At 37.3% G+C, this 19,661-nt stretch overlaps 1 long non-coding RNA gene across 1 annotated transcript in view; it reads left to right on the top strand.

The window, feature by feature from the left end:
* The window catches only part of LOC144578869 (uncharacterized), a 132,037-nt gene extending 113,930 nt beyond the window's left edge, over positions 1-18,107 (top strand). Inside the window, exons 2-3 of the long non-coding RNA XR_013525326.1 lie at positions 14,021-14,114; positions 17,847-18,107. This is a non-coding gene — a long non-coding RNA (uncharacterized LOC144578869). The remainder of the gene's footprint in view (positions 1-14,020; positions 14,115-17,846) is intronic.
* The last annotated feature ends 1,554 nt before the right edge of the window (positions 18,108-19,661 follow it).

The following is a 19,661-nucleotide window of genomic DNA, read 5'->3' as shown; positions in this document are numbered from 1 at the left end:
TAAAGAACCTGAAATAGTGTGGTTTCAGTGGGAAGGGAAAGAGAGATGGGAGCATGGTGAAGTTAAAATAGACATTACCAGGTGGCAGATTCAAAGTGGGTAGAGGAATAGGGCAATGGAGGCTCAGGGGAAACACTTTCCTTCTTTTGAAATTAGGTGCAAAGGAAAGATACTTATCCTATTAACAAAGAAAAAAGAATCTGTCAGAGGTTTTTATGGAATAACTGAATGGAAGAACTGATCAATTTTCAACATTTAGTTTGTCTTTTGTTTTTCTCTATTTTTACTTAAAAATTCAAACTTTCACCCAGACTTACAATATGTTAACATTTTGTCCCATTAGCTCTTTCTGTGTATAAACACATCTTTTGCTGAATAGTTTAAAAGTGAGTTGTAGATGTGCCACTTAATTGCCATAGCATATACCTTATAATAATAAAGACTTTTGCTACATAATTGTAGTTTAAGTGTCTTTGATGCAAAAAGTACTAAAAGTTGATGTTAATGAGCTATATGGTACACTGAATGAAATAGAATACATGAGTCCATAGTTTTTCTCAAAAGGGTGGTGGTGGTGATAAAGAGTAAGTTTTCTTTAGGGAAGATCGCCAGCTAGTAAATAGAGAAGAAAATGATGGAAGTAGGAAATTAAGATATTGAACCCAGCAACATAAATAAAGGATTCAGACCAAGACCATCAATGGGTACTCATACTATTGAGTAAAAGTTGGTTAGAAAACTAGGGGTTTACATGGTCTCAAAGTATCTCATCATCTTACAGATTGATGAAACCTATTATTGTTGGTAATGAGACAAACTGCCAATATGTACCTAATTTCATGGTGTAATGAAAGCTATACATTGTCACACACAGTATTCTTGCCCAAAATATTTAACCCAAATTATCAAAAGATAAAACAATCAGAAAAAAACATCAATTTTAGAATTCCTAGTAAAAAATACCCTGGACAACAAAAATGTCATTGTTATGACATACAAAATATTGTAGGGGATTGTACTAGACTAAAACAGACTAAAGAGACAACTATGCATGTGGGACTTAAAACTTGGATGACAGGTTGATAGGTGCAGCAAACCATCATGGCACATGTATATCTATGTAACAAATCTGCATGTTCTGCAATGTGTCCCATAACTCAAAGAACAAAAAAACTAAACATGATGTTCTATCTTTAATTGGATCATAGAACATCTACCAACAATAAAGAATAGCAATAAAGGACATTTTATGGGACAAGGGCCAATTTAAAATTTTGATTTTGGGCATTTTTGACTAGAAAAAAGTCATGTTTTTAATGTTCACTTCTCTAAATACTTTTAGTTTCATTGGTCTATGTGTCTGTTTTTATACCAGTACCATGCTGTTTTTGTTTTTGTATCAGTACCATGCCGTTTTGGTTACTGTAGCTTTGTAGCATAGTTTGAAGTTGGGTAATGTGACATTTCCAACCTTGTTCTTTTTGCTTAGGATTGCTTGGGCTATTTGGGCTCTTTTTTGGTTTCACATGAATTATAGAATAGTTTTTTTTTTCTAGTTCTGTGAAAAATGACATTGGTAGCTCGATAGTAATAGTATCGAATCTATAGATTGCTTTGGGCAGCATGCCTATTTTAATAATATCGGTTCTTCCAATACATGAACACGAAATGGTGTTTTGTTTGTTTAAATCATCTATTACTTCTTACAGTAGTGTTTTGTAGCTCTCTTTGTAGATAATTTCCACCTCCTTGGTTAGATGTATTCCTAGGTATTTTATATTCTGGTATGGCTATTATGAACCAGATTGCATTCTTGACTTGGCTCTCAGCTTGCATGTTAATGGGGTATAAAAAATGCTACTGACTTTTGTATATTGGTTTTGCATCCTGAAACTACTAAAATCATTTATCAGTTCTGGGAGACTTCCAGTGTGGAGTCTTTTGGGTTTTCTATATATACAATCATATTATCAGTGAAGAGAGTTTGACTTCTTTTCCTGTTTGGATGAGGCAAATTAAAAAACCCCGAGACAACTAAATATGTAGTTGCAATACATGGTGAAGAAGTAATTGTTATAAATATTTTTGCATCAAGTAAAATAGTATAACGCACTAAAAAAAATCCACAGGCAAACTAGATAGGACAAAGAGGTTTTAATTTATATCTTTAGTCATTGACAGATTATAAAAAATGATTCTGAAAACAAATTAGACAAAGACAACAAACACAAAATACAACACAAGGCAAATGGAATAATTAATTCACTAATATAATTGCTAATGTTTGAAATAATATACTGACATATAAATTTGGGTAGCACAGTAAAAGAATAAGTCATGACCAATTGAAATTCTTTCTAGGAATGCGAGGTGGTTTAATGTTTAAAATGATCTATTACAGTAATTAATCATTATAACAACTCAAATTATAAAATAAGTTCTATTGGTGTTTTGAAAAGCTTGATATAATTTATCATCCGTTTTTAAATGAAAAAATATAAAAAATGGAATGGTCTCTCACTTAACAGAAATAAAATACTATACAAAAATCTACTATTATTCCCAGTGTCAAAATGGTAAACACAGTCTTACTAAAATCAGGGGAAAAAACTCACCATTACATTCTTAATATTTTCTTTTTTTTTTTTTTTTCTTATTTTTTTTATTGCATTTTAGGTTTTGGGGTAAATGTGCAGAGCATGCAATACAGTTGGATAGGTACACACATGGCAGTGTGTTCTGTTTGCTTTCACCCCTTCACCCACATTTGGCGTTTCTCCCCAGGCTATCCCTCCCCACCTCCCCCTCCCACTGGCCCTTCCCTTTTCCCCCCAATAGACCCCAGAGTTTAGTACTCCCCTTTCTGTGCCCATGTGTTCTCATTTTTCATCACCCGCCTATGAGTGAGAATATGCGGTGTTTCATTTTCTGTTCTTGTGTCAGTTTGCTGAGAATGATGTTCTCCAGATTCATCCATGTCCCTACAAACGACACGAACTCATCATTTCTGATTGCTGCATAATATTCCATGGTGTATATGTGCCACATTTTTCCAATCCAGTCTATCATCAATGGGCATTTGGGTTGATTCCAGGTCTTTGCTATTGTAAACAGTGCTGCAATGAACATTCGTGTGCATGTGTCCTTATAGTAGAATGATTTATAGTCCTTTGGGTATATACCCAGTAATGGGATTGCTGGGTCAAATGGAATTTCTATTTCTAAGGCCTTGAGGAATCACCACACTGTCTTTCACAATGGTTGAACTAATTTACACTCCCACCAACAGTGTAAAAGTGTTCCTTTTTCTCCACATCCTCTCCAGCATCTGTTGTCTCCAGATTTTTTAATGATCGCCATTCTAACTGGCGTGAGATGGTATCTCAATGTGGTTTTGATTTGCATCTCTCTGATGACCAGTGACGATGAGCATTTTTTCATATGATTGTTGGCCTCATATATGTCTTCTTTTGTAAAGTGTCGGTTCATATCCTTTGCCCACTTTTGAATGGGCTTGTTTGTTTTTTTCTTGTAAATCTGTTTGAGTTCTTTGTAAATTCTGGATATCAGCCCTTTGTCAGATGGGTAAACTGCAAAAATTTTTTCCCATTCTGTTGGTTGCCGATTCACTCTAGTGACTGTTTCTTTTGCCGTGCAGAAGCTGTGGAGTTTCATTAGGTCCCATTTGTCTATTTTGGCTTTTGTTGCCAATGCTTTTGGTGTTTTGTTCATGAAGTCCTTGCCTACTCCTATGTCCTGGATGGTTTTGCCTAGATTTTCTTCTAGGGTTTTTATGGTGCCAGGTCTTATGTTTAAGTCTCTAATCCATCTGGAGTTAATTTTAGTGTAAGGTGTCAGGAAGGGGTCCAGTTTCTGCTTTCTGCACATGGCTAGCCAGTTTTCCCAACACCATTTGTTAAATAGGGAATCCTTTCACCCATTGCTTGTTTTTGTCAGGTTTATCAAAGATTGTATAGTTGTAGATATGTTGTGTTGCCTTCGGTGCCTCTGTTTTGTTCCATTGGTCTATATCTCTGTTTTGGTACCAGTACCATGCTGTTTTGATTACTGTAGCCTTGTAGTATAGTTTGAAATCCGGTAGTGTGATGCCCCCCACTGTGTTCTTTTTGCTTAGAATTGATTTGGCTATGCGGGCTCTCTTTTGGTTCCATATGAAGTTCATGGTGGCTTTTTCCAGTTCTGTGAAGAAAGTCAATGGTAGCTTGATGGGGATAGCATTGATTCTGTAAATTACTTTGGGCGGTATAGCCATTTTCACGATATTAATTCTTCCTAACCATGAACATGGAATGTTTCTCCATCTGTTTGTGTCCTCTCTGATTTCATTGAGCAGTGGTTTGTAGTTTTCCTTGAAGAGGTCTCTTACGTTCCTTGTGAGATGTATTCCAAGGTATTTTATTCTTTTTGTAGCAATTGTGAATGGCAGTTCGTTCTTGATTTGGCTTTCTTTAAGTCTGTTATTGGTGTAGACGAATGCTTGTGATTTTTGCACATTGATTTTATATCCTGAGACTTTGCTGAAGTTGCTTATCAGTTTCAGGAGTTTTTGGCCTGAGGCGATGGGGTCTTCTAGGTATACTATCATGTCGTCTGCAAATAGAGACAATTTGGCTTCCACCTTTCCTATTTGACTACCCTTTATTTCTTTTTCTTGCCTGATTGCTCTGGCTAGGACTTCCAGTACTATATTGAATAGGAGTGGTGAAAGAGGGCATCCTTGTCTAGTGCCAGATTTCAAAGGGAATGCTTCCAGTTTTTGCCCATTCAGTATGATATTGGCTGTTGGTTTGTCATAAATAGCTTTTATTACTTTGAGATATGTTCCATCGATACCGAGTTTATTGAGGGTTTTTAGCATAAAGGGCTGTTGAATTTTGTCAAATGCCTTCTCTGCGTCAATTGAGATAATCATGTGGTTTTTGTTTTTGGTTCTGTTTATGTGGTGAATTACGTTGATAGACTTGCGTATGTTGAACCAGCCTTGCATCCCCGGGATGAATCCTACTTGATCATGATGAATAAGTTTTTTGATTTGCTGTTGCAATCGGCTTGCCAATATTTTATTGAAGATTTTTGCATCTATGTTCATCATGGATATTGGCCTGAAGTTTTCTTTTCTCGTTGGATCTCTGCCGGGTTTTGGTATCAGAATGATGTTGGTCTTGTAAAATGATTTGGGAAGGATTCCCTCTTTTTGGATTGTTTGAAACAGTTTTAGAAGGAATGGTACCAGCTCCTCTTTGTGTGTCTGGTAGAATTCGGCTGTGAACCCGTCTGGACCTGGGCTTTATTTGTGTGGTAGGCTCTTAATTGCTGCCTCAACTTCTGACCTTGTTATTGGTCTATTCATAGTTTCAGCTTCCTCCTGGTTTAGGCTTGGGAGGACACAGGAGTCCAGGAATTTATCCATTTCTTCCAGGTTTACTAGTTTATGCGCATAGAGTTGTTTGTAATATTCTCTGATGATGGTTTGAATTTCTGTGGAGTCTGTGGTGATTTCCCCTTTATCATTTTTTATTGCATCTATTTGGTTAGTCTCTCTTTTATTTTTAATCAATCTGGCTAGTGGTCTGTCTATTTTGTTGATCTTTTCAAAAAACCAGCTCTTGGATTTATTGATTTTTTGAAGGTTTTTTCGTGTCTCAATCTCCTTCAGTTCAGCTCTGATCTTAGTTATTTCTTGTCTTCTGCTGGGTTTTGAGTTTTTTTGATCTTGCTCCTCTAGCCCTTTCAATTTTGACGATAGGGTGTCAATTTTGGATCTCTCCATTCTCCTCATATGGGCACTTATTGCTATATACTTTCCTCTAGAGACTGCTTTAAATGTGTCCCAGAGGTTCTGGCACGTTGTGTCTTCATTCTCATTGGTTTCGAAGAACTTCTTTATTTCTGTCTTCATTTCATTGTTTACCCAGTCAACATTCAAGAGCCAGTTGTTCAGTTTCCATGAAGCTGTGCGTTTCTGGGTTGGTTTCTGTATTCTGAGTTCTAACTTGATTGCACTATGGTCTGAGAGGCTGTTTGTTATGATTTCAGTTGTTTTGCATTTGTTGAGCAGTGCTTTACTTCCAATTATGTGGTCAATTTTAGAGTAGGTGTGATGTGGTGCTGAGAAGAATGTGTATTCTGTGGATTTGGGGTGGAGAGTTCTGTAAATGTCTATCAGGTTTGCTTGCTCCATGTCTGAGTTCAAGCCCTAGATACCCTAGTTGATTTTCTGTCTGGTTGATCTGTCTAATATTGACAGTGGAGTGTTAAAGTCTCCCACTATTATTGTGTGGGAGTCTAAGTCTCTTTGTAAGTCATTAAGAACTTGCCTTATGTATCTGGGTGCTCCTGCATTGGGTCCATATATGTTCAGGATCATTAGCTCTTCTTGTTGTATCGATCCTTTTACCATTATGTAATGGCCTTCTTTGTTTCTTTTGATCTTTGTTGCTTTAAAGTCTATTTTATCAGAGACGAGAATTGGAACTCCTGCTTTCTTTTTTTTTTTTTTGAGACGGAGTTTCGCTCTTGTTACCCAGGCTGGAGTGCAATGGCGCGATCTCGGCTCACCGCGACCTCCGCCTCCTGGGTTCAGGCAATTCTCCTGCCTCAACCTCCCGAGTAGCTGGGATTACAGGCACGCGCCACTGTGCCCAGCTAATTTTTTATATTTTTAGTAGAGACGGGGTTTCACCATGTTGACCAGGATGGTCTCGATCTGTTGACCTCGTGATCCACCCGCCTCAGCCTCCCAAAGTGCTGGGATTACAGGCTTGAGCCACTGCACCCGGCCGGAACTCCTGCTTTCTTTTGCTCTCCATTTGCTTGGTAAATCTTCCTCCATCCCTTTATTTTGAGCGTTTGTGTATCCTTGCATGTGAGATGGGTTTCCTGTATACAGCACACTGATGGGTTTTGGATTTTTATCCAATTTGCCAGTCTGTGTCTTTTGATTGGTGCATTTAGTCCATTTACATTTAGGGTTAATATTGTTATGTGTGAATTTGATACTGCCATTTTGATGCTAAGTGGCTATTTTGCCTGTTAGTTGTTGTAGATTCTTCATTATGTTGATGCTCTTTAGCATTTAGTGTGATTTTGGAATGGCTGGTACTGGTTGTTCCTTTCTATGTGTAGTGCCTCTTTTAGGAGCTCTTGTAAAGCAGGCCTGGTGGTGACAAAATCTCTGAGTACTTGCTTGTTCGCAAAGGATTTTATTTTTCCTTCACTTCTGAAGCTCTGTTTGGCTGGATATGAAATTCTGGGTTGAAAGTTCTTTTCTTTAAGATTGTTGAATATTGGCCCCCACTCTTTTCTGGCTTGCAGTGTTTCTGCCAAGAAATCTGCTGTGAGTCTGATGGGCTTCCCTTTGTGGGTGACCCGACCTTTCTCTCTGGCTGCCCTTAGTATTTTTTTCTTTATTTCAACCTTGTTGAATCTGACGATTATGTGCCTTGGGGTTGCTCTTCTTGCAGAATATCTTTGTGGTGTTCTCTGTATTTCCTGCATTTGAGTGTTGGCCTGTCTTGCTAGGTGGGGGAAATTTTCCTGGATGATGTCCTGAAGAGTATTTTCCAGCTTGGATTCATTCTCTTCGTCCCCTTCTGGTACACCTATCAAACGTGGGTTAGGTCTTTTTACGTAGTCCCACATTTCTTGGAGACTTTGTTCATTCCTTTTTGCACTTTTTTCTCTAATCTTGGTTTCTCATTTTATTTCATGGAGTTGGTCTTCGACTTCAGATATTCTATTTTCTGCTTGGTCAGTTCGGCTACTGAAGCTTGTGCATGCTTCGCGCAGTTCTCGTATTGTGTTTTTCAGCTCCTTTAATTCATTCATATTCCTCTCTAAATTATCCATTCTTGTTATCATTTCCTGATATCTTTTTTAAAGTTCCTTAGTTTCTTTGCATTGATTTAATACATGTTCTTTTAGCTCACAAAAGTTTCTCATTATCCACCTTCTGAAGTCTAATTCCGTCATTTCATCACAGTCATTCTCCGTCCAGCTTTGTTCCCTTGCTGGTGAGGAGTTTTGGTCCTTTCTAGGAGGCGAGGTGTTCTGGTTTTTGGTGTTTTCCTCCTTTTTTCACTGGTTTCTTCCCATCTTTGTGGATTTATCCGCTTGTCGTCTGTGTAGTTGCTGACTTTTCGATTGGGTCTCTGAGTGGACACCCAGATTGTTGATGATGAAGTATTTCTGTTGCTTGGTTTTCCTTCTACCAGTCTAGCCCCTTCGCTGTACAACTGCTGAGGTCCACTCCAGGCCCTGCTTGTCTGGGGTGCACCTCTAGCAGCTGTGGCACCACGAGGGATGCTATCAGTTTCTTTTTCTGCTATCTTTGTCCCAGGATGATGCCTGCCAAATGTCAGTCTTTTGGATATAGAGGGGTCAGGGAGCTGCTTGAGGAGACAGTCTGTACTTTATAGGAGCTCAATTGCTGAGCTGTGAGCTCTGTTGTTCATTCAGGGCTGTTAGGCTGCTATGTTTGATTCTGCTGCAGCAGAGCTCATTATAAAAACCCTTGTTTTCTCAAATGCTCTGTGTTGGGGGGTTCGGGCTTTATTTTTGGATGTTGGTTGAGGTGTCCTGCCCAGCTAGGAGGCAGACTAGCCACTGTTTGGCTGCCAAGGCTCCGCCCTGCTGTTGTGCTACAGGCTCTGCTGTTCTGCTGTGGTTTCTGCCACGCCCTGCAGCGGAGTCTCTCTGTTGTAGCGGTTGCCTTGGCAATGGCAGGCTGTGTCAGCAGTGGGCATGTATCTCAGTAGGGATGGGTTGCCTCGGTAATGGTTGACGCCCCTCCCCCACAGAGCGTCTCGGACCGCCTGCATGGGGATCGTTTGAAATCGCGGTTTTGTTCGTCCCACTGGGCTACCCCAGACGCTCTGTCCCTGCATTCCCCTGGGCTGGCCCACTGTCCAAGTCTCGTTCAGTCTCAAGTCCAGCCCTCTCAAGTCTCAGGTTGCCGGTTCAACTGGGCACCTAGACAAGCGCGCCCTGTGGGAAGTGCTGGGTAGGGCCGGCCGCCGGCACCCTGGCTGCTGGCTTCGCCAGGCAGACATACTGCCTGGCGTCCCATGTCTCCTTTATTCTTGGGAATTTCCCCGTTCTGTGGGCAACAAAGATCAGTCTGGAAATGCAGCTCCGACTCACCTCTCCGCGGATTCAAGGAGAGCTCCAATCCTGGGTTGTTCTCACAGCGCCATCTTGAGTCCTCCCCCCTACATTCTTAATATTTTCTAGATGAAATAGCCAAAGCAAAATGTTGGAAAGGAATTAATATTATTATTATTAATAGACCATAAATCTGTCTACATGGGAATTTCAAGAGAATCAACTATAACTTGTAAGACACATGAAAATTTAATTAAAAATATTGAGTACATAATTAATAAGCAAAATTGAATAATCTAAATAATTATCAGTTATGGAACATAATAAATATGTCCCACTTAAAGTGGCAACTATAAGTGTGAACTATCTTATAAAGAAGCTGAGAAGTAATGTGTACCACCTGTCTGACAAAAACTTCAAGATTTCCCAGGAAATATAAAGAAGTCATGAACCAATAGAAAGGTGCTCTTGTTTCTGTACAGAAAGAGGAAATATTCTAAAAAGACTTCCAAGTCTTTTGTTTGTGTAAAATTTATCAAAATAATTTCGTTGTTTCATATGGAACAACAAATAAGAATAGAAATGAACATTCTAGAAAAAATAGTAATTAGTAAACTCAGGTCTGACAAGTTACTAAGCATTGTAATACTATAGTTATTAACTCAATTTGGAACATGGAAATGAATAAAATATTAATGAAATTAGGGATCCAAAAATAAATTTAATATATGAATTAAGAAAAGATCTCTAGTCTGAAATAAAGATGGCTTTTCAAATCACTGAGCAAAATGTATGTAATTCAAAAGATGGTGTTGAGGCACATGGTTAGCCACTTAGAACAAAATTAACCTAATTTTTTTTATTGTACTTTAGGGTCTGGGGTACCTGTGCAGATCATGCAGGATTGTTGCATAGGTAAATACATGGCAAGGTGGTTTGCTGCCTCCATCCCCCCATCATCTATATCTGGCATTTCTCCCCATGTTATTCCTCCCCACCCTCCCCATCCCCCACTGTCCCTCCCCTACCCCACTACAACAGACCCCAGTGTGTGAGGCTCCCCTCCCTGTGTCCATGTGTTCTCATTATTCAACACCTGCCTATGAGTGAGAACATGTGGTGTTTGATTTTCTGTTTTTGTGTCAGTTTGCTGAGAATAATGGTTTCCAGATTCATCCATGTCCCTATGAAGGACACGAACTCATTGTTTTTTATGGCTGCATAGTGTTCCATGGTGTATATAAGCCACATTTTCCTTGTCCAGTCTATCACTGATAGGCATTTAAGTTGGTTCCAGGTCTTTGCTATTGTGAACAGTGCCACAATGAACATACATGCGCATGTATCTTTATAATAGAATGATCGATAATCCTTTGGGTATATACCAGTAATGGGATTGCTGGGTCAAATGGGACTTCTGTTTCTAGCTCCTTGAGGAATCGCCACACTGTCTTCCACAATGGTTGAACTAATTTACACTCCCACCAACAATGTAAAAGTGTTCCTATTTCTCCACATCCTCTCCAGCATCTGTTGTCTCCAGATTTTTTAATGATCAGCATTTTAACTGAAGTGAGGTGGTATCTCAATGTGGTTTTGATTTGCATTTCTTTAATGACCAGTGATAATGAACAGTTTTTCATTTGTTTGTTGGCCTCATAAATGTCTTCTTTTGAAAAGTGTCTGTTCATATCCTTTTCCCACTTTTGAATGAGTCTGTTTTTTTTCTTGTAAATCTGTGTTACTTCTTTGTAGATTCTGGATATTAGTCCTTTGTCAGATGGGTAGATTGCAAAAATTTTTTCTCATTCTCTTGGCTGCTGGTTTGCTCTAATGAGTGTTTCTTTTGCTGTACAGAGTTCTGAAGTTTAATTAGATCCCATTTGTCTATTTTGGCTTTTGTTGCCATTGCTTTTGGTGTTTTAGTCATGAAGTCCTTGCCTATGCCTATGTCCTGAATGGTTTCGCCTAGGTTTTCTTCTAGGGTTTTTATGGTGTTAGATCTTATGTTTAAATCTTTAATCCATCTGGAATTAATTTCAGTGTAAGATGTCAGGAAGGGGTCCAGTTTCTGCTTTCTGCACATGGCTAGCAAGTTTTCCCAACACCATCTATTAAACAGGGAATCCTTTCCCCATTGCTTGTTTTTGTCAGGTTTGTCAAAGATCAGATGGTTGTAGATGTGTGGTGTTGCTTTTGAGGCATCTGTTCTGTTCCATTGGTCTATGTCTCTGTTTTGGTACCAGTATCATGTTTTGATTACCAGAGCCTTGTAGTATAGTTTGAAGTTAGGCAGCGTGATGCCTCCAGCTTTGTTCTTGGACTGTCTTGATTATGCAGGCTCTCTTTTGGTTCCAATATGAAGTTTAAAGTTAACTTACTTCTTATACCAGAAAAAATTCCGTATGGAAAACATATTTAAATGTAAAGGAAACTAACGTGAGGAAAAAAAATGAGTAAAAATTAAAGTATCTTGAATTAGAGAATGTCTATCTAAATCCAGACCAATAAAGAATTGACAAATTTGGTGACATAAAAATTAAAATATCTATATGGTAAGTAGGCATAAGCAAAAAAAAAAAAAAAAGATTTTTTACATTGTATAACAAAAGTCCTTTTCCAAAATATATACTTTTGTAAAACTAAGAAAAAATTGGTGATTCAAAAGAAATATAGGCAAAAGAAATAAAGAGCTCTTTCACTTATATAAGCACAAATAGATCTTGAATTAAAAAAATATATGAATGGTTAATATGCAGAAGTAAAGATGTTCACCCTTAGTCAAAATCAGATGTAAAATAGCAAAAAACAATAATTAAACAAGTAAAAAAAATTCACCCATGAGATTAGCAGTTTATAATAAAAGTACTAGCTTTTTTTATAAATACTAGATACGTATTGCTGAGGCAGATGTAGAAAATTATTTACTTGACTGAAGTGAAAGTGTAAGTTGATATAATGTTTTGGGACAGCAATTTGACAACAGCTAACAAAAGTTAAAATATATATACACTTTTATGCAACAATCTCTATTCCCTGAATGTAGCTCCAGGTATACTGGTTCGATGGATTAAAAATTACGTACAAGGATATTCATTTCATTATTGTTGTAATAACGAAAAATTCTCAGCAACCCAATGTCTATTAGAATAGAATTTGGTCAGAAAATTTGGGTACATTTGTACTGTGTAACAAAAAAAAAAGAGACACATTTTTATGTATTGACAAGGAATGATGTAGAAGTAACAATAAGTTTAAAATCAAGTATGTGGAATAATGTGCCCCATGTGAACACTTGAATATAAAAATAAAAATATGCTGTGTACATATATTTTGTATATGCATAGAAATTTTCTGGAATTATTCACCAAAATCTATTAACTGAAGAAATAATTGTATGTTTAATTATCTATTCTTCTGATACATTTCTACAGTTTAGCAATAACAAGCCTTTGTTTTATAACAAAAAGTAAAAATATTTTAAGCTTCATAATTGACTTTTCGGAGAAGCGTACATACATAGTACTGGTGCAGCAACTCGATAAGATGATGTTTTGTCCATCTGAAGATAGAGATAAGGACTATGTAAAAGTTTTCAGTTTACAGGTGTTAATGAAATCACGTTAAGTGGAGGAAATCATTTAGGGAGAGCTGAAGAGAAAAACAAAATATCTGAAGAGCAAACTGGCTTGTCCACATTTGCTTAGTAAAGAAGAAGAGTAAGCAAGGAGACAGAAAAAGTTCTTCACGGAGATTGTAGAACTAGCTCAGTCCAATGTAATTTAAATCAAAGGCAACCCTTCACGATAAAAAGTTTCCATATGACTCCTGAAGATAGGAGAATAGGAAGAGCAATGAAATTCCCCTGATGTTCTTTCTAACTCTGTTACTTTTCTGTTTCTTTGCCAGTATATTCTTCTCTAACAACCCATTCATGAAGCTGGGGTCTGTGTCCCTCTCTCCTGTTTGTAGTCTCTCCCAAAAGTGATCTCATGCAAATAGCAACTTATAGATCTATTCAGTCCAGGTCTTTTCTCCTGAACTCCAAATCTATACATCCAATTGCCTACTTGACATTTCTCTTGGAAGTTTCAAATACAATTCAAACTCAATGTGTTGGAAACTGATTCTCGCCTTCACCAGTGACCTCTTCCCAGAAAATAATACCTCCATCTATCTAGTTGTGCAAGACAGAAGCCCAAGAGATATTATCAACATTCTTTTTTTCTTATCCTTCTATTTCAATCCACTACCAAGGTCTATTGATTTTACATCCAAAATATCTCTTCAGTTCATTCACTTTGTTCCATCTTGACTACCACTATGTTAGCCAAGTGATTATTGTCCTTCACTAGGATTGCTGTTGGAACTTTCTGGCAGGTCTAGCATCTACGATGGCCAGCCTCCAATCTGCTTACTACAGTAATGGTGGAAAAAGAATTTCAAAGAGCAAACCTGAGCACATCAATCCCTTAAACAAACAAACAAACAAACAAACAAACAATAACAAAAAACCCTCTCAGTAACTTTTAGAATAAAGGGGAACAAAAGTCTTTCATCTGCCCTGCAAGGTCCTAAATTGTCTAACACTTGCTCACTCTCCAGTCTCACCTTACACCACATTCTGTCCAGAAGAAGCTCTTTGGGACCTTGTCCATCTCCTCCTTCACATCTGTCATAGTTGCCAAGTTTACTGGCATTTGTGTGATTGTTACTCTCTGTCCTCACCACTAGACTGTTATGTCCAAGAGAACAAGAAAAACGTTTTGATCAAAACTGTGTTCTTGGAACCTAGCACGTAATATTAATCAATGAATATTTTTGAATTAATGGATAAATGAATGAAAGCAAACTGGAGTTTCAAGAAGAAAGGATTTATGTTTCAATCTTTATGCAGAGATCTAAGAAGATGGAAATAAATCCTAAAGAAGCCAACAAATGTGAAAACATGATTTCTGGAGAATTTCAGAAGCACTTAGAATTATGTGGAGGTGAGTATTCGCAAGAATATTCAAACAGACTATGGGGTATGTTCTGGGAAGGGAAGGAAGCAAAGAATAAATTCCTTGTGTGATTAATTCTGAAGAAATACAGAGTATGAGCTTGAAGTTACAGTGAGGTCAAAAGACATATATATTTTTAATACAAGCAAAGGAATGAGATTTCCAGAAGGATAGTAGATTGTTGTCCTAAAACTTTCATATTAGAGTTTAAGTGCATAGAAGTAAAATGATTTCATAAGGCTTAGGGTATGTCCATGAGAACTGATGCTTATGATGGTAGGAACTGTGCTCCATGAGAAGTACAAAGGGGCTTAAAGTGGGGGAACATGTATCCCTCCCTCTGCTCCCTTAGCATTGCCTGGGACCCAGTATAAACATAATAAATATTTTGAGTTAAATTCAATTAAAGCCATATGTTTCAGAAATTCTGCCACCTTAATTATTAGAGCATCTGTCTAGACTCTATTTCATAGTTACTGCCATACAAACTCTACTTCATTACAACTTCTTGAATGAATAAGTAGTATTTTCAAAGGCATTTTTCTCATCCTTTTATCTCAAGCAGATATATATAAATATGATTCCCTTTATCCCAAGCAGTGATATATATATAGTGATATACATATATAGATATACTATATAAATACATATATATATATTTATGTATGTATATATAGTATTTTTTTCTACCACTAGGAATTTCAATAATTATGTTGCAATTGCAGCCAGTGAGCAGCAAATAGTTTTTGGCAATTATGACAAGAGTTACAACAATAAACAAGTTTTAGAAACACGTTTCTGGTTCTTGGGAGGGTTTTTCAACTAGAGCAACTGCAAACATCATCAAAATTCCATGATATAATCAGCTAGGTACTAGGAAATGCTGATGACTAACCTCTGGAAATGCACATACAAGCAGTCAAACTTGTATATTGTGAGTCACAGAACTTTAGACTTAGAGTTAATGAGAAGAACACCCAGGAAAAGCTGCACATGTTCAGATATATTGATTGAGAGGTAGGTATAATAGTAACACCTAATTTTATCAGGAATCTTGTGTCAGTGTTAGATCATCAACTCTAACTCATATTAATCATATTGAGCAGAAACTCCAGAATCTTTTACCATTATAAAAATATTTTACCATTGAAAATATTTGCTTCCATCCAGACATATTAAATTTGATGGTAATAAATGTCTTACATAATAAGCAGAGTGTAGAAAACCGTTTCCAAAATACGCTTAAAATGTCTTGCATAATACAGTATATTGAAAACTGTTTCCAAAAGTATGCTTAAACTGTGAATTCTTAGGCATTATTTTATATTTTATTAAATCCACATTTCTAGAGAGTGGGGCCCAGAAAATTATAGTTTTTTAAGGAAGCACCCAAAGTGGATTGGATATACTTGAAAATCTGAGAACTTTTTACATAGTTATGTGATTGATAACATTTTATTTCTAAAGTTGTTCTTGTGCATTTATCAAAACTGTTACAAATAAGTACAGTCTTCAGTGATTATGAGAATATTCTATTGTTTAAGCTCTTATTGCCAGTTTATGACATTTCAGCAATAGGTAACAATTTGAATGTTGCTATTTTTAATCAGAGGAATTGCTTGGCATAGGGGTCAGAAAACAAGCTTTGGAGTCAGACAAAGCCAAGATCAAATCCTGGCCACTTGATTTGATCTCATGTGACCTTGGCCAAATCAATTAATGTTCATAAGTCTGAAGTATTCCCATTTGAAAGATGTTGAAAAGGCAAGCAAACATTTATAGACACTAAATGAGGGGAAGGAGAAATCTTGGTGAGTTTGTGTAACTTCAGGTAGTGCAAATGAGATGAAATGAAGGATATGAAGGGAAGTGGTGAGAGATAAAACCAGACATATGGTTATGAATGGTCTTATAGCCACTGGAAGTCATTTGAGCCTGATGATATTAACTTTTCTAATCCCAGATTGTTGCCTGATGGTCTTTTTTTAGTTGAGATGTCTAACGATATCTCTAATATCCTTAGAGGCTTTTTCTGGTCTCTCCTTAAATAATCTCAGCCTCTCACTGTCTAAAAAACCCGAAGCAGATGACAGGGACATTGCTTTTGGAACACGAAAATTGAAAAACGTAGTGCTAATCTCTTTGCCAGGAAAAAGGGTTGAGCACTTTCAGTGGAAGGTGTCCAGTAGCCAGAAACACACATGAATATGGGAGCAGAATGCATTGTTCATTGAGCACTCACCAAGCTAGGATCTGAGAATATGAATACAAGTGAGGCACGTGGATAACTAACAAAGTCTACTGGAGGAATATATGTATGTAAAAAATGAATTAAAATGTTATGTGATGATTTGTGTAATAGAGGGTCATATAAAATTCTGTAGGAGAAAGCATTTATTTGCTCTAAAGAGTGAGAGAAGTCTTCAGAGAGGAGCTAACATTTGAAATGGGCCTTAATGAAATGTGGAGGATGTTGTAGATGAGGGATGTGGAGAATGCATAATCCTAGAGGAAACAGTTTTCCAAATCCTCATTAAGCCAAAGCCTGGAGAGCTGAAAGAGACAGGACTTGGCAAGTGATTGTTCTTGGGTCTAGCTTTGTTATAATTATCCCAGACTTATTTTATTCCAATGGGAGACACAGGTGAACCTCTTTCTCCAGCTGTGGAGTGGGCTGCAAAGGGCCTCACAGGACGGTATGTCATGTGGGTTATCATTCTCTTCCCTCCAGCATTTCCTCACCAGGACACACCTTAGCAGGTGGCTTTGCTTGCTCACATCAGCTCACAACAGAATTGTTTTCTGAAGTCCAAGTGCTGCTTTCCCGGTACTCCTTCAACAGTTGGTTTATGTTACTCACCTGTAAGGCATCTTTGGATGCCCTATGATAAGTTTTTCCTTCTCAGCACAAGTTGAGAATGAGGGCCCTGGTGGGAAAGTTTCCTAGCCATCTTATTTATACAACCAGAATCTAAAATAATGCTCTTAAATGCTAGGTATCCCTCTCTAAATATTTGCTTAACAACCTATTATTGTTGCTTATCTATTATGTATCTTTTTTTTTAGAGGATGTTCTCAGCCTGTGTGTGTGTGTGTGTGTGTGTGTGTTGCTGTGTATGTGTGAGTTGGTTCATATGTGCTTCTTGTTTTGTGTGTGTTGCTGCAAACTCCTCACAATGTACCAGAGATTCTCCTTTTCTGATTGCCCTTTTTATTGTTAAGATTTTTGGATCTGGAAATGTTCCATGGGACTAGATATCCCACTGTAAAATCTCCACGCCTTTCTCCGTAGTTCTAAACACAGGGACTTTTTGGCATTGAATGGGGACTTACCCAATAAAGCTGTGCCTGAGCCAGGGTTCCGTCACACTGGGATCCTTGGAAAGATGCACGTTAGCCTTCCAGAGTTAATTCCTCTTTAAAGATGGCATTTCCCTTTGTAGTGAGGGAGGTGGTACAAATAAGGTCACACCCCTGTGCTACCGTATGGTCTGAGTGCCCCCAGGAATTCCACCTGCTCCTCAGAACACCCTTGCCTCCACCATACGCTCACTTGGCAAAAGAATACCCATCAATTATTATAACAGAGAAAGGATCCTGGTAGTAAAATAATTTGAGAAAGTGATGGATAATACATTTATAGAGACCTGCCAATTAGTGAAATTCGATAATTTATTTATTCATGTGATAAACATGGGTTGAGTTCTTACTATGTTTCAGATGCTGTGCTGGGTGTTGCGGAGTGAAGACATTCATAAGGAGGTCACAGTCCAGAGAGCGTGATGCCCTCCTGGAGAAAATGCAAGCACTGTTTTGTATTTATATGTATATTATTTATTTTCCTCAGGTCAGAGGAGCACAGCCTTTAAGCCAGAAGCTTAGAGGGCTGAAATAATTGCAATAAAACTCTGAAATCTTACATTTACTCATCAAATTTTATAGTCATCAATTGATAGATACAAATTATATTTTCCATTCATTATTTCAAGTAAATGAATAGTAAATATGTCAAAATAGCTATTGAAATTTTTCAAATATTTATAAAAATCATGTTATTTATAAAAATCTAATAAAATTTATAAAATGTAAATTAAATTGGTTGTAACTTTGGTCATTTTTTATGGATATTAATAGTAACATTACAATCTAGTGAAAAGGTTTTATATAAATACAAGCTATATCAATATTTAAAAGGAGACTCTCATATTCTAAAAATACAAACCACCAGAGAACCACTGACCATTTAAACTGCTAACATAAGTGAGCCTAAGACATAGTTTTTTACACAAATCATGAGTAATTTACTCTATTGTTTTTTCATCCACCTATAATTTTTAGTTTTTAATATTTAATACTATAGTATTTGATTTATTCCACTAGTGTTTATTGAGTACCTATAACTATATGCTGCATCTGGCACAGAATATTCTAGAAAAACTTGATAGATATTTTTGAGTTAACGATTTAACAAGATACATGAATAAGTTAGTTTCTCTGTAATGAATCTATTTTTCTCATTGATTTGTATATAAAATGTTTCAAATAAAATGTTATTGACCTTGCTAAGTAATATTGTCATCAAGTAAAACTGCAGGAAAATAAATGAATATGGCCCAATGTCTTTATAATTACAAAAACTGGAAAAAAACTTAGATATCCTCTAATGTGCTCCATGACCTGATATCTATCTATCTATTTATTTATTTATTCACAAATACAAGCTTTATTGCTAGCAGGGTCCCTACTAAGGGAATAGCAGAGATTACAAATATGAAAAAATAACCCTGTCCAAAAAGAAAAATGATGTAAAATGATCAGATACACAGATTCTGGAACTTTACCTTCATGTCTGTTTTGGCCTAGACTCCTCATTATGAGTTTACTTATCTTATTTATTTATTTATTTTGAGACAGAGTCTCTCTCTGTCGCCAGGCTGGAGTGCAGTGGTGCTATCTCTGTTCACTGCAACCTCCGCCTCTGAGTTCAAGCAATTCTCCTGCCTCAGCCTCCCGAGTAGCTGGGACTACAGGCATGCACCATTTGTATTTTTAGCAGAGACTGGGTTTCACCATGTTGGCCAGGATGGTCTTGATGTCTTAATCGTAGGCAGACCTTGCGATCGCCTCCCTCAGCCTCCCAAAGTTCTGGGATTACAGGCATAAGCCACTGGGCCTAGCCTTATTTTTTTAATTTTTTATTCTACTTTAATTTCTGGAATACAAGTGCAGTATGCATTTGTTACATAGGTATGCAAGTGCCATGGTGGTTTGCTGCACTTATCAACCTGTCATCTAGGTTTTAAGCCCCACATCAATTAGCTATTTATTCTAATGCTATCTGTCCCCTCAACCCCCACCCTGTGACTGGCCCCAGTGTGTGACGTTCCCCTCCCTGTGTCCATGGCATGGGTTCACATTGCTCAACTCCCACTTATGAGTGAGAACATATGATGTTTGGTTTTCTGTTCCTGTGTTAGTTTGCTGAGAATGATGGCTTCCAGCTTCATCCATGTCCCTGCAAAGGACATAATCTCA

This window comes from Callithrix jacchus, chromosome 13 (assembly GCF_049354715.1).
Source record: "Callithrix jacchus isolate 240 chromosome 13, calJac240_pri, whole genome shotgun sequence".
Taxonomy (NCBI): Eukaryota; Metazoa; Chordata; class Mammalia; order Primates; family Cebidae; genus Callithrix; species Callithrix jacchus.
The sequence above is the reverse complement of the archived record's forward strand: the minus strand, read 5'-3'. Positions and strand labels throughout refer to the sequence as shown.